Source organism: Chiloscyllium plagiosum, unplaced genomic scaffold (genome assembly GCF_037043375.1).
Source record: "Chiloscyllium plagiosum isolate Xiang-an unplaced genomic scaffold, Cpla_swu_hap1 HiC_scaffold_4, whole genome shotgun sequence".
In the NCBI taxonomy this organism is placed as follows: Eukaryota; Metazoa; Chordata; class Chondrichthyes; order Orectolobiformes; family Hemiscylliidae; genus Chiloscyllium; species Chiloscyllium plagiosum.
Window position 1 is genome coordinate 9,102,232 of NW_028270142.1, and position 13,467 is coordinate 9,115,698.

Genomic DNA, 13,467 nt, shown 5'->3' on the forward strand with positions numbered 1-13,467 from the left:
GGTAGATTGCGATTCAAATCCCACCTACACCAGAGCTGTGTAATGTCTGAACAGGTCAATAAGGAAATACCTACACTGTCAGTGTACAGCCCAGGCAATGCTACAGGTACAGCAGAAGAGGTGTAAACGTGGTGAGTTTAAAATTGTTTGTGGAACTCAATGCATGAGTGATGGTGAATCTTTTAGAGTTCTCTGTTTGGAATTGTGTGGAGTCAATCATTTGAGTATATTAAACACTGAGTCGGATAGATTTTAAATTTTAAGGGATGTGTTGGGGTGTTGCAGGAAAATAGTTTTGAAGTAGCTGATCAGGCTTGATCCCATGGAACATGTGTGTGGGATCCAAGGGCTGAGTGGCTTTCTCTTTCAGTTCTTCCTCTGGAGAAGCAGAACTCTGTTGCAATTGATTTAAGCCTCTGTTCTCTTCTTGGCCAAGGTAAAAACAATGACTGCAGATGCTGGAAACCAGATTCTGGATCAGTGGTGCTGGAAGAGCACAGCAATTCAGGCAGCATCTGAGGACAGGCAAAATCGACGTTTCGGGCAAAAGCCCTTCATCAGGAATAAAGGCAGAGAGCCTGAAGCATGGAGAGATAAGCTAGAGGAGGGTGGGGGTGGGGAGAGAGTAGCATAGAGTACAATAGGTCAATGGGGAAGGAGATGAAGGTGATAGGTCAGGGAAGAGAGGGTGGAGTGGATAGGTGGAAAAGGAGCTGGGCAGGTCGGACAAGTCCGGACAAGTCGAGTTGCTGGAGGTTAGAAACTAGGATGAGGTGGGGGAAGGGGAAATGAGGAAACTTGAAATCCACATTGATGCCCTGGGGTTGAAGTGTTCCGAGGCGGAAGATGAGGCGTTCTTCCTCCAGGCGTCTGGTGGTGAGGGAGCGGCAGTGGAGGAGGCCCAGCACCTCCATATCCTCGGCAGAGTGGGAGGGGGAGTTGAAATGTTGAGCCACTGGGCGATTTGGTTGATTGGTGCGGGTGTCCCGGAGATGTTCCCTAAAGCGCTCTGCTAGGAGGCGCCCAGTCTCCCCAATGTAGAGGAGACCGCATCGGGAGCAACGGATACAATAGATGATATTAGTGCCTGAATTGCTGTGCTCTTCCAGCACCACTAATCCAGACTCTCTTCTTGGCCAGCCTAGTGAAGAGTTACTGTGGTTGGCTCACTGTTTTCCAATACTTGGAAACAGAACAGCTGACCAGAGATTGAAACTGCTGGATTGCAATGTGCAATGCTTTTCCATGTTCTCCCAGTATCCGTTATGGTCAAATCTTCCAGAATCATCAGAGATACCCTGGGTAACTTAATGTCCACTCATCCTTCTTAATGGTATTAACATACCAAGTGGGAAAGGTTCATCCAAATAACAACAGGTTTGGTCTTGTTGAACATAATAATAGGTTTGTTACAACATGGGGTGGCATGGTGGCTCAGTGGTTAGCACTGCTGCCTCACAGCACCAGGGACCCAGGTTCCATTGCATCCTCCGGTGACTGTCTGTGTGGGTTCCTTCCTGGTGCTCTCTTTTCCCCCCTGCGGTCCTAAGATGTGCAAGGCAGGTGGATTGACCCTGGAAATTACCCATAGTGTCCAGTGATGGGCAGGTCACATACATTAGCCATGGGAAACATTAAGGTGGAGGGGTTGGATGCTCTTCAGAGGGTTGGTGTGGACTTGTTGGGCTGAATGGCCTGTTTCCACACTGTGTGGGGATTCTGAGACTACCTAATCGCTATTTGCATCTGAGTTGCTTGTAAGACGGAGGACTAGACCTGAAAGTATACATTATTGTTTAGCTACCTGGGACTTTGAAATAGAACAATTCCAACAACCAGGATAGCATTCCCTTGGAGCAGTTCTCAATATCCTAATGGGTGGAGATTATCACATGATCCTGGTTAACTCTTTTTTTCACATCTTATGCAAAACTGGTACATGTAAAACACCCGAGCCTTTTTGAAAAGAAACCCACTGCTCTAATTGGCTAGTCTTCCACCATCGCTTGCCCAGCCACCAGTGCAGATATTTTCTCGTCAACCTGGTTAGAGATGTTGTTATCCACCTCTGGAGGCAGATGGGACTTGAACCCAGGCCTCTTAGCCCAGAGGTGGGGACACTACCACTGCACCACAAGAGCCCCTGAATAGCCCCTGAATATATGACATTTCTGGATGTCAGGATTGTCCCCAAGATTCTACTACTAGCTTTCCTCCCATCCTCTTGATATTTCCAGAGTCAAATGAAAGCATGAGAGGATCTTGCATTGACTTGATGGCATCTCTGGTTTTGCCTCTACCATGCTAATATCCCAGCTTCTGTGTTGCTGCACTGAATTTAGTGACCACTCTTTTTTTTTTGTTGGCTAATGCCTGGTAAGCAATTGTTTTCCTGGTTCTTTATAAACTTCAGCAATAACTAACTGGCTGAGAAGGACACTTGGAATGGCCTGTGTGTGTGACTGAAGATGTGAGCGCAATATTTCCTTTCCTCTGATGTCACACTCGAATGAAAGGAAGTCAAAGGAAGAGCTTCAAGACTCCGTGTAGGTTCCTTGATAGATGCCAAAGCCAGAAGTTTCACAACACCAGGTTGTAGTTCAGTAGGTTTATTTAAAATCCCAAGCTTTCGGAGCACTGCAACTTCATCAGGTGAAGCGCTCCGAAAGCTTACCATTTCAAATAAACCTGTTGGACTAAAACCTGGCAACATGTGACTTCTGACTTTACCCACTCCAGTCCAACACCATCACCTCGACACCATGGAGAGATGTCAATATGTGGGAGACCCTCCATTCAGAAGAAATTGACTCAGAGGAAGCTCCTGTGTGAAGGGGAACTTTGAGAAATGGGAAGGGAACCAGCGAAGAGAATGCCAATGATCTCGAAGCTGAGGGCCACTTCCACCACTGGAAGTGCCGAACATGTGCTTGCAGATGTGGCCCCAGGATTGGGCTCATCAGCCACATAAGGACCTACAAATCCCAGGACCACTGGCATGGAATTTCTGAGGTGGGCGATCATATGTGTTAGCCAGCGATTCCATATATGCATACACAGGTATTGACTTGGTATTGGCCTACCATTTGTGTGAAAAACTAAATTGTATAAGCATCAGTATCCTGATGGACACTGGTGCGTGACCTCTAGATATTGAGGAAGGAATCTAACGAGGTGACTGCATCCAGCCAGTATCAGAAGAGTAATATTTGATACCTTATTTTTGACCCCCATCCTAGTGCAAGGGGTCTTTAACACATTAGCCTTGAGGGGCCATGAGGAAAACAACCTGAACTATCCTCTTCCTAGTAAATCCTTGGCATTGTTGTGTGTGAGATCTTACTTGAAGCCCAATTGCAGCAGAAATTAATCAATGGATTGTTTGCAGATTTATGACTTCTTTCTTAGAAAATCATTTGTGGGAAATATCAGGTTCCGCTGAAAGAAAATATTTCCAGACTTCCTAACTGAAACAAGCATTGGTCGTTGCTTTACTGAATTACTAGGAAATGTAATCTAATTAATTAAATCACATCTAATAGCCAAGTGTAAACCATTGTGTAGAACCAGCTAATGGATGTAATACATTCATAATGTCCTTCATCAGGATTTTTATAATTCCAGGGGTCATTCCAATAATTGGCTTCATCCTGTACCATTAACAATCCCTGACATGGCACACACTTAGTAAGTAGGCAATGAAAAAATGTATGAGGTGTTGAGTTAATTGAATCTTTTTTTTTTATTTCTAGAATGTCATCAGGAATCCCGAGATTAAAACATTCTGCAATTTTTGTAATGCCGCTGAATCATTAAAGTAGCGATGAAAGCCATTTGTCTAGTTAAATGATAAGGATGAAAATGCTGATTTTTGTTTACATGGTTAAAAGGAGATTAAAGTCTCAAGTTTGGGTTTCACTTTGACTCATGTCTTTCATTAAGTTTATTATAATTGGTTCTTTCAACCTGCTGCGCTTTTCCAGCAACACATTTTCAGCTCTGATCTCCAGCATCTGCAGACCTCACTTTCTCCTCTTTCAACTCAGTCTCCAATCTTAAGGTTTAACTGTTCTGATTAGTTTTAAGACTGTGTTCCCAGTGCAATATGTTTATCAGGGAACATGATGGCCTAGTGGTATTATTGTTGGAACCAGGTCATGTTCTGGGGACCTGGGTTTGAATCCTGCCAAGGCAGATGATGGAATTTGAATTCAATAAATATCTGGAATTAAGAATCTTGAAGATGACCATGAATCAATTGTTGGAAAAAATTCCATCTGGTTCACTAACGCCCTTGAGGGAAGCAAACTGCCATCCTTACCTGGTCTGACCTCCATCTAACTCCAGGCCGACACAATGTGGTTGACTCTTATGCCCTGTGGGCAATTAGGGATGGGCAATAAATACTGGCTTGGCCAGCGATGCCCGCATCCTGTGAATTAATTTTTTAAAAATACCATGAGGGCCAAAGAGTGATACGTATAGAAAAGCAGTTGATTCATGATGAATTACCAGCTGATGGTTTCAGGCTGATTAGTCTTTTTTTAAATGACTGAAACTGCTCCTCTAACATCCCCTTCTCTCTTTTTGCTAGACTCCAAGAGTCACTGTTTTTATTGAACCTTGCTGACCATTACAGCCCATGACGGGCATGCTGAGGTTTACTTGGCTCACCAATGCATAGATGAACACACAGCTGGTCTATTTGCAGCCTCATTTGCATTCCCACCTGACGTTGTGTTCCATTTGTCATGTCTCTGCATAGTCACTTGACCAATCAATATTCTTTTATAATCTACTTATGTCCTCTTTGCAACTTGCCTCCCTAACCATCTTTCTACCACAAGCACCGCTTAGGTGATGTTGTTGTGCATCTGTCATCCTTGCTGCCAAACTACATAACCTTTGGTTGTCATGGTCATTTCTGCTAATGAGGTGTCACCACTTTCCCTTTTTGATAGCCAGTGGCTCTTGGATCTGATGGTCAATGTCGAGGGCTGTCAAGCATCACTGAACATTCCATTAGTGGGGCGTTTGGCTGCAGTTACCTCCATTGTCAAAAAGATCCTTGAGTGCACGAATCCCTTCCTTCCATCCCAGTTTTCCAGATGGTTCAGTTACATTAGAACTTGCAGAGTTGGGAGCTCTGCTTTTTCGTGAAGACAACATCATGTGGGATTTCTGTCGGGCCAAAATATACCTGTAAGCTGGTCCAAGGCAGATTATTGACCTTCTTTTCCTGACCAGTAAGTCATAATTTCACAACGGTGCAGCAAGGTTTTGAACATCGGATCAAACTGATAGTTTAGAAGGTCTGAGTGTCGGGTTAGTGTTTTATACCATGGGAGATTTGCAAGTTGGGCGATTGGTCATAACTGTTTCCTCTAGCTGTACATCAAGCTCCATATCAAGAGTTTGATTGTCTAATATACGTGCCCAAACTAGCAGAATTTGCTGATCACTCGCAGTGGGGTTATATTTAATATGATCAGGAATATTTAAATGCATGGCCATGGATTTCTTCATGCTAAAAGTTCAATTTATCATAGTTCATTATCATTCAGATTAGCAAAAACAGGCTGTTTCTTCCAGGACTTATGCGGGTTTTTTTTTGTAATGAGACCAGGAAATGATAGAGAATCTGAACAAGTCAGAGTAAAAGACAATATTCCAGGAAGTGTGAGAAAGCTTTAGGTGAAAGGAGTAGAAAAACTCTGAGCACTAACACTGGCAAGAAAAAAAATACGCTCCCTTTCAATTGGAGAATGAAATCGAAAGAAATTTCTTCACACTTTGTAATTTCTTGAAGTTCACTCCTGCAGAGAGTGGTGATGGTTAGGTCATTGTCCATCTCCGACCTTAGATTCGGGTTTTGGATGGAACATGGAGTCCAAGTGGGACACGGGGAGTTAAGGCCGCAATCTGGTCAGGCATTATTTTCTTAATGATGAGGTTGGATGAGCAGGGAGGCAAAATAAAATCTAGTCAGAAAATAATGTGCATCTTTAAACATGCGGCAGTTTTAAAAGCACACAGAGCTTGTTGATTCTTCTGTGCAAATACCAGCCAACAATAAAAGCTGCAGGAGTTGTAGCAGCTGCAGACCTGTCTCTAAATCAGCAGGAAACCATGAAGAACATTGATCTATTGAATTACATTGAGAAAGCTGGTGAGGAAAAGCAATGTGTTACTAAAGCTGCAAACAGATTCTAATTGTAATCATGGGATACAGCAGTCTGTATCGGAGACCCAGTGTGGTTTAAATCCCTTAGCAGAAAGGTGAACATTTATCTGTTTCGTAAGGGAAAGCAAAGGAGCTAAGAAAACACCTAGGAGTGTATTACTGCAGATGCTGGAATCTGTATTGACAACAAAAATGCTGGAGATCACAGTGGATCTACAGTCAAAACGTTAGCTTGCCCTCTCTCATTGGATGCCACCTGACCCGCTGTGATCACCAGCATTTTCTTTTGTTTTCTCTTTAAACACTATTGTTTTAGTGAACACGCATTGCTATAATTGTTAAAAATATTGTGAAAAGCTGTGAAACAAATCATTGGGAGAATAACTGGGAAAATAGAGTAAATTGATGAATGAATGTAAGAAAAGTTTTTATTTATTTATCCTTTCATTGGATGAGGGCATTGCTTGCTAGGCCAGCATTTGTTACCCATCCCTAATTGCCCAAAAGGCAGTTAAGATTCAGCCAATAACTGAGTTCAACTCGGGACCCCTTGCTGTGGGAAAGATGTTGTGAAACTTGAAGAAATGATTTATAGTGAGGACCCATAGTGGTGAGAGTGTTGGTGAAGGTGAGATGGCACCAAAGAACTCATGCTTGACTACTAGGCCCATGGTGGAGCACTTAACCACAAGGGGTGTAAAATCGAACACTTTTTACTTCATTTCTTTTATTCTTCTGAGCTTTAAGATGGCGCCATAGAGTGAATCATAGAATCTCTACAATATGGAAACAGGCCATTCGACCCAACGGGTCCATACCAACCCTCCGAAGAGCATCCCAATTAGATCTATCCCCCTATCCTAATCCTGTAACCCCGTAGTTTTCATGGCTAATCCATCTTGCTTACACATCCCGGACACTACAGGGTAATTTAGCTTGGCTAATCCACCCTAACCTGCATCTCTTTGGACTGTGGGAGGAAACCAGAGCAAATCTACACAGACACTGGGAGAATCTGCAGACTCCACACAAATAGTTGCCCGAGGCTGGAATCAAGCCCGGGTCCCTGGGGCTGCGTGGCAGCAGTGCTAACCACTGTGCTACCCCACTATACAACACTTCTCACTGTACTTTGTAACAAAAAAATACACATGACAATAAATAAATCGTATCAAAATGACATGTCAATGATAGGATCCAAAAACACTCAAACAAGAAACTAAGGATCTTGTGGATTTATTTTGTTACTGTCAAAAGGAGGGGAAATGTTTATCTGAGGTAGTTATCTTTTCTAACATAGACTCAAATCTCTGCCAACCCATCCAAACAAACTTTCAAAAATGACCACGATGAAAGAGAATGTTATCAGCGGATAACATTCGGGAGGTCAGTGACCTATCCAGGTTCCTGAATATTTTATTCCTAAACTGCAGGATTTCAAACCAAACAATTAATTGGTCATTGTAGAAAATCAGAAACTTGTGGAGAGCCAGAAAGGTGATTAATCCACTTTTTACAATTGTTTCATTGTAAATAAAGGATTTAAAAACTTTTGTGGGAGGGCAGGGTTGTGGTGCTGTACAAGGTATGAAGCATTTCACTCATAACTCCAGATACTCTCGGATGCAGAGTGAGGAGCTGACCAAGGTCCTGAATAGATTCCTCCTCTTGTTCTATGTTGGTTACCAATGTTTGATCTACTGTTTAAGATTGAGCTATTTTGTGCCCAAGAAATCATGTGAACCTTTTTCCCAACACGATTGTGGTAGCCTAGACTAATTTCAACAAGAGGATTTGATGGAGGGGAATCTATCCAAAATAGCCCAGAACAAATCTGACATTATGAAATAGTGACAGTAGTGAAGACTTTGCCAAGTTGAAAATGAATATGTATGATTTTACTGAAATGGTAATACTGCTGGACAAATAAGCCGTAGACTAATGCTGTAGGGGCATCTGTTCAAACATTACTATGTCAACTGGTGGAATTTAAACTGCACGATGAAATCTGGGCCATAAGGCTAGTCTCACTGGTGGTGACCCCCAACTACCATCATTGATTATTGTAAAAACCCATCTGGTTCACTAATACCCATTCAGAAAGGCAATCTGCCATCCTTACCCATGTAATTTCAGACTCTCAGCAATATTGTTGTCTCTGAAAGGGCCCAGCAAGTCACTTGATTCAAAGGTAACGAGGGATCAGCAAAAAGTCCTGGCCTTCGTAGCAATGTCCGTGTCCCAGGAATTAATAATGAGGAGGGTATCATGTCAGACAGTGTATGTCGGTGCAAACTGTATATGGGTGTTATGAAGGTGAGAGGGCCCTGCCCCTAACCCTGCAGGACATAGAAGCCCTCCATAGAATCTATCCAGATTCTGTTTATCACACTACACTGTGGGCCACACCCTCTCCCTCCACCCATGCCTACTGAGATTTACTGACTGCCCTGCTCTCTCTCTAAACAGCATTGTCTGTATACTTCCACCACCTACAATATCACTTCCAGACTCACAACCCTGGGACCCTCTGATGCAGCCATTCCCACCCTCGCCTCTGTTTCTAGCATAAGGTTCTGTGCAATGCAGCAGGAATCTCCTTATTGCCATTGTGAAGGCTGTTGTTGGATTCTCACAATTAGCACCTTTAATATGTATGACTGACTCATTACCCTACATTGGACAGCTATCCAAACTGGCAGGTTCCTTATTGGGAAGGTTTGAACTGGGAAGTATCTGATGGTCCAGCTTCAAAATGACCAAGCCCCTGTGCAGGACTTAGGCAGCAAAAATCCAGCAGTTCACTCCGGTCAGGCAACAAATTTTGGAGTCCTTCCAATGATTTCTCTCCTTCCTCATCTATTTCCTTGAGACTTCTTGTGGTTGATCTCACATCTTCACATCACCTTTCTGCTTTTCCTCACATTTGGCTGGATGTGGTCCAGATTACAGATTACAGATTACATTACAGTGAGGAAACAGGCCCTTCGGCCCAACAAGTCCACACCGACCCGCCGAAGCGAACCCACCCATACCCCTACATTTACCCCTTACCTAACACTACGGGTAATTTAGCATGGCCAATTCACCTGACCCTGCACATCTTTGGACTGTGGGAGGAAACCGGAGCACCTGGAGGAAACCCACGCAGACACGGGGAGAACGTGCAAACTCCACACAGTCAGTCGCCTGAGGCGGGAATTGAACCCGGGTCTCCGGCGCTGTGAGGCAGCAGTGCTAACCACTGTGCCACCGTGCCGCCCACGAGATGAAGGTAACAGCTCAAGATGGAGCAGACAGTGAGCCAAGGACCTCATGGAGACAGTATATCTGAATGAATGAGCCCAGAGAGATCACCAAAGATCATATATTATATACAACAATGGACTACAGAACATTGACTTCTAAACACCCAGTTGCACACCAGTCTTTGTTCATCCACAAATCACTTTTACTGCAGGTAAACATAAATTCAAACCTGCTGTCTGCTGAATCTCTCTTTTTTTGTGTTCATGTGCTCCCAAGACTGCAGCAATGCTTAATAATGTACCTCCTCTTAGATCCCGGAACCAGCCAAAGTTAGAAATCTGGTCACCTTTCTCACAGCAGGCTTTGCCAAGTTACCTAGAGGCTGGCCGTGTGAGACAAGTCATCGACAGCCTCATGGGAGAAGCTGAGACTCCACAAACTATGCAAATGATTCCTGTCACCAAAGTCTATTTTTGGGAGAGTACAGCTGGGAACGAGCAGCAGTGTGTATTAACTACAAGATGCACTCTAGGAATTCACCAAACATCCTCAGATGGCACCTTCCAAACCCATGACCACTTCCATCTAGAAAGACAAGGGCTTCAGATACGTGGGAACACCACCACCTGCAAGTTCTCCTCCAAGCCCCTCACCATCTTGACTTGGAAATATACTGCCATTCCTTTATTGTCGCTGGATCAAAATCCTGGAATTCTCTCCCTATGGGCGTTCAACAGATGGACTGTAGCCTCCACCTCCTGTGGGCAACTAAGGACAGGCAATAAATGCTGACCCAAACAGGAATGTCCTCATCACACAAAATGAATAAATACAAAAAGAAATGAATCACCATGGTGGCTGAGCAGTTAGCACTGCTGCCTCACAGCGCCAGGACTCAAGGTTTGATTCCAGCCTCAGATGACTCTGTCCATGTGGAGTTCACCCATTCTCCTGTGTCTGTGTGGGTTTACTCCCATAATCCAAAAGATGTACAGGTCGGTGAACTGGCCATGCTAAATTGCATATGGTGTTCAGAGATGAGTAGGTTAGGTTCATTAGTCAGGGATAAAGGTAGAGTAATAGGATAGGGAAATGGGTCTGTGTGGGATACTCTTCATAGGGTCAGTGTGCACTTGTTGGACCAAAGGGCCTGTTTCCATGGAGTCAGAAAATCTATAAAAATCCATCCTTCTCATGTTCTGACCCTTCAATGCCTTTCCTGTATCTTGCCTCAAGTTCCCAAATACAGAAATATAAAGGAGTACTTGGATGGGCAGGGTTGGGTAGCTCAGATGGCTGGATGGCTAGTACATGATTCAGAATAATACCAAGAATGTTTAGTTTCCATTCTGCGCCTCTATGACAACCAAACATTAAATTTAAACTTTGCTCGTATAAGCCTGCTCCATCGTTCAATAAGGTCATGGCTGTTCTGTTTGTGTTTCAAGTTTCAAGTTCCTGTCTACACCCAATGATAACCATTTTATTCCCTTTGCTTATCTATCTCTCGCTTCAAAATATTCAATGACTCTGCCTTCACTGTATTCCGAGTCAGGGTTTCCAAGTTTACACAGCCATCCGAGAGAAAATAAAATTCTCCTCCCTGTCCTAAAAGAATCATCCCAACGTTTAAAATAGTGCTCCCTATTTCTTGATTCACCTATGAGGAAACATCCTTTCAATGGCCATTGTAGTTATTATAATGAAGGTAGCCAGGTAGACCTTGGAATATGAGTTCCCTGACTGGGGCTGTAAATCTGGTCCAATCAGGGAGCCCTGGCTGACAGATATAAACAGGAGGGTTGAGGAGTAAAAGCATCCTTACTCCTCGAGTACACCGCGTGGACAAACACATTATTCTAATTCCAATGGTCTTGGTTATTCACTGACGATGTAAATATGGTCCTTGGGTTGTTTGTGTTTCTTGTGTATAGTGCAGCTCCTCAGAATCTCAATGGTTCATGAAGTAATTAAAAAGAGACTCCAATTAAACCCAAAAAAAAATAAACAGGAAGGTCAGATGTTCTGTTCACTCGGAGTACTGGCTCTGAGGGAGCTGGATCAGTGTCAAGGACTCTCCATGTGTAAGTAAAGGATGTCTTGGTGATGGAATACCAGCCTCTGTGGAATTGTTTCACCCACCCTGTCAATATCTGTCAGGATCTTTATCACACCATCTCTTACTCTTTTTCTAAACTTCAGGGAAGATACAGTGAGCCTGTTCAATCTTTCCTCTGAAGGCGATGCACTCATTCCAGTTATCAATCTGCTCAACCTCCACTTAATCCCTTCCAACATATTTGCATCCTTGAATGAGGAGAGCAAACTGCACACTCCATTCAAAATGTGGTCTCCGTGCGTGTCCCGAATGACTGAGGAATAACATCCTAATGTGGTGTTCAATGTTTCTTGTTACAAAGGCTGGTATCCAATTAACTGACGTAATCACTGACTGTGTCTGCATACTGAGCTAGAACATCCAGATCCTTACGCACCGCTGAGTTCCGCAGTCATCTTCCATGCAAGTAATACTCTGCTTTTTGTTTAGATTCTCCAAGCCAAAGTGAACAATTTCACCTTTCCCCACAATATATACTCCACTTGTCCAATTTTTGCATTCTTTGTCATCTTCAGACCATCCTCTCCTACCTGTCTGTGTCCCCTCCACCCTTCGCCACTATACCTTCCATCCCTCTGATAACCCGTCGGTGTACATTGTAACAAGGTGAGGGCCCAGCACAGAAACCAGCTGCACCTCCCTTGTCACATCCTGCCAATCTGAAAAAGGCCAATTTGTGAATCCTGTTCTTCTTCTTTCAGCCAGCCAACCTTTTTTATTTAGAATTATAGAGACAGCACAGCACAGAAACAGACCCTTCATCTGTGCTGACCAAATATCCTAAATTAACCCATTCCCATTTGCCAGCATTTGGTATTTATCCTTCTAAACCCTTCCATTAATGTTAATATGTTACCCCTGACACCATGAGTTCCTATTTTGGCAATAACCTTGTGGCGACTTTCCAATTGCTCCTGGAAATTTAAGTGCAGTCCATCAAGCTCCACTTTATCCATGTTGCACGTCATAGAGTCAGAAACATACAGCATGGAAACAGACTCTTCGGTCCAACCTGTCCAACCCGACCAGATATCCCAACCCAATCTAGTCCCACCTGCCAGCACCCGGCCCATATCCCTCCAAACCCTTCCTGTTCATATACCCATCCAAATGCCTCTTAAATGTTGCATCCACCACTTCCTCTGGCAGCTCATTCCATACCCGTACCACCCTCTGTGTGAAAAAGCCCCTTAGGACCCTTTTATATCTTTCCCCTCTCACCCAAACCTATGACCTCTAGTTCTGGACTCCCCGACCCCAGGGAAAAGACTTTGCCTATTTACCCTATCCATGTCTCTCATCATTTTGTAGACCTCTATAAAGTCACCCTTCAGCCTCTGTCGCTCTAGGGAAAACACCCCCAGCCTGTTCAGCCTCTCCCTATAGCTCAAATCCTCCAACGCTGGCAACATCCTGTAAATCTTTTTTGAAGTTTCACAACATCTTTCCGATAGGAGGGAGACCAGAATTGCACGCAATATTCCAACAGTGGCCTAACCAATGTCCTGTACAGCTGCAACATGACCTCCCAACTCCTGTACTCAATACTCTGACCAATAAAGGAAAGCATACCAAACACCTTCTTCACTATCCTATCTACCTGCGACTCCACTTTCAAGGAGCTATGAACCTGCACTCCAAGGTCTCTTTGTTCAGCAACATTCCCTAAGACCTTACCATTAAGTGTATAAGTCCTGCTAAGATTTGCTTTCCCAAAATGCAGCACCTCATATTTATCTAAATTAATTTCCATCAGCCACTTCTCAGTCCATTGGCCCATCTGGTCAAGATCCCAATAAATTGATTAAATAAGATTTCCCTTTGACAAAAACATGTCTACGACTCCTGATTTATCTTGTCCTTCCAAATGCCTAGCTGTAATCCCCTTTAATAATCGATCCCAACTGTTTCGTAG

General features: G+C 43.7%; 1 protein-coding gene across 1 annotated transcript in view; it reads left to right on the forward strand.

Moving 5' to 3' along the window:
- cunh8orf34 (chromosome unknown C8orf34 homolog) overlaps positions 1 to 13,467 on the forward strand; it is a 398,588-nt gene that overhangs the window by 21,942 nt on the left and 363,179 nt on the right. The window lies entirely within an intron of this gene.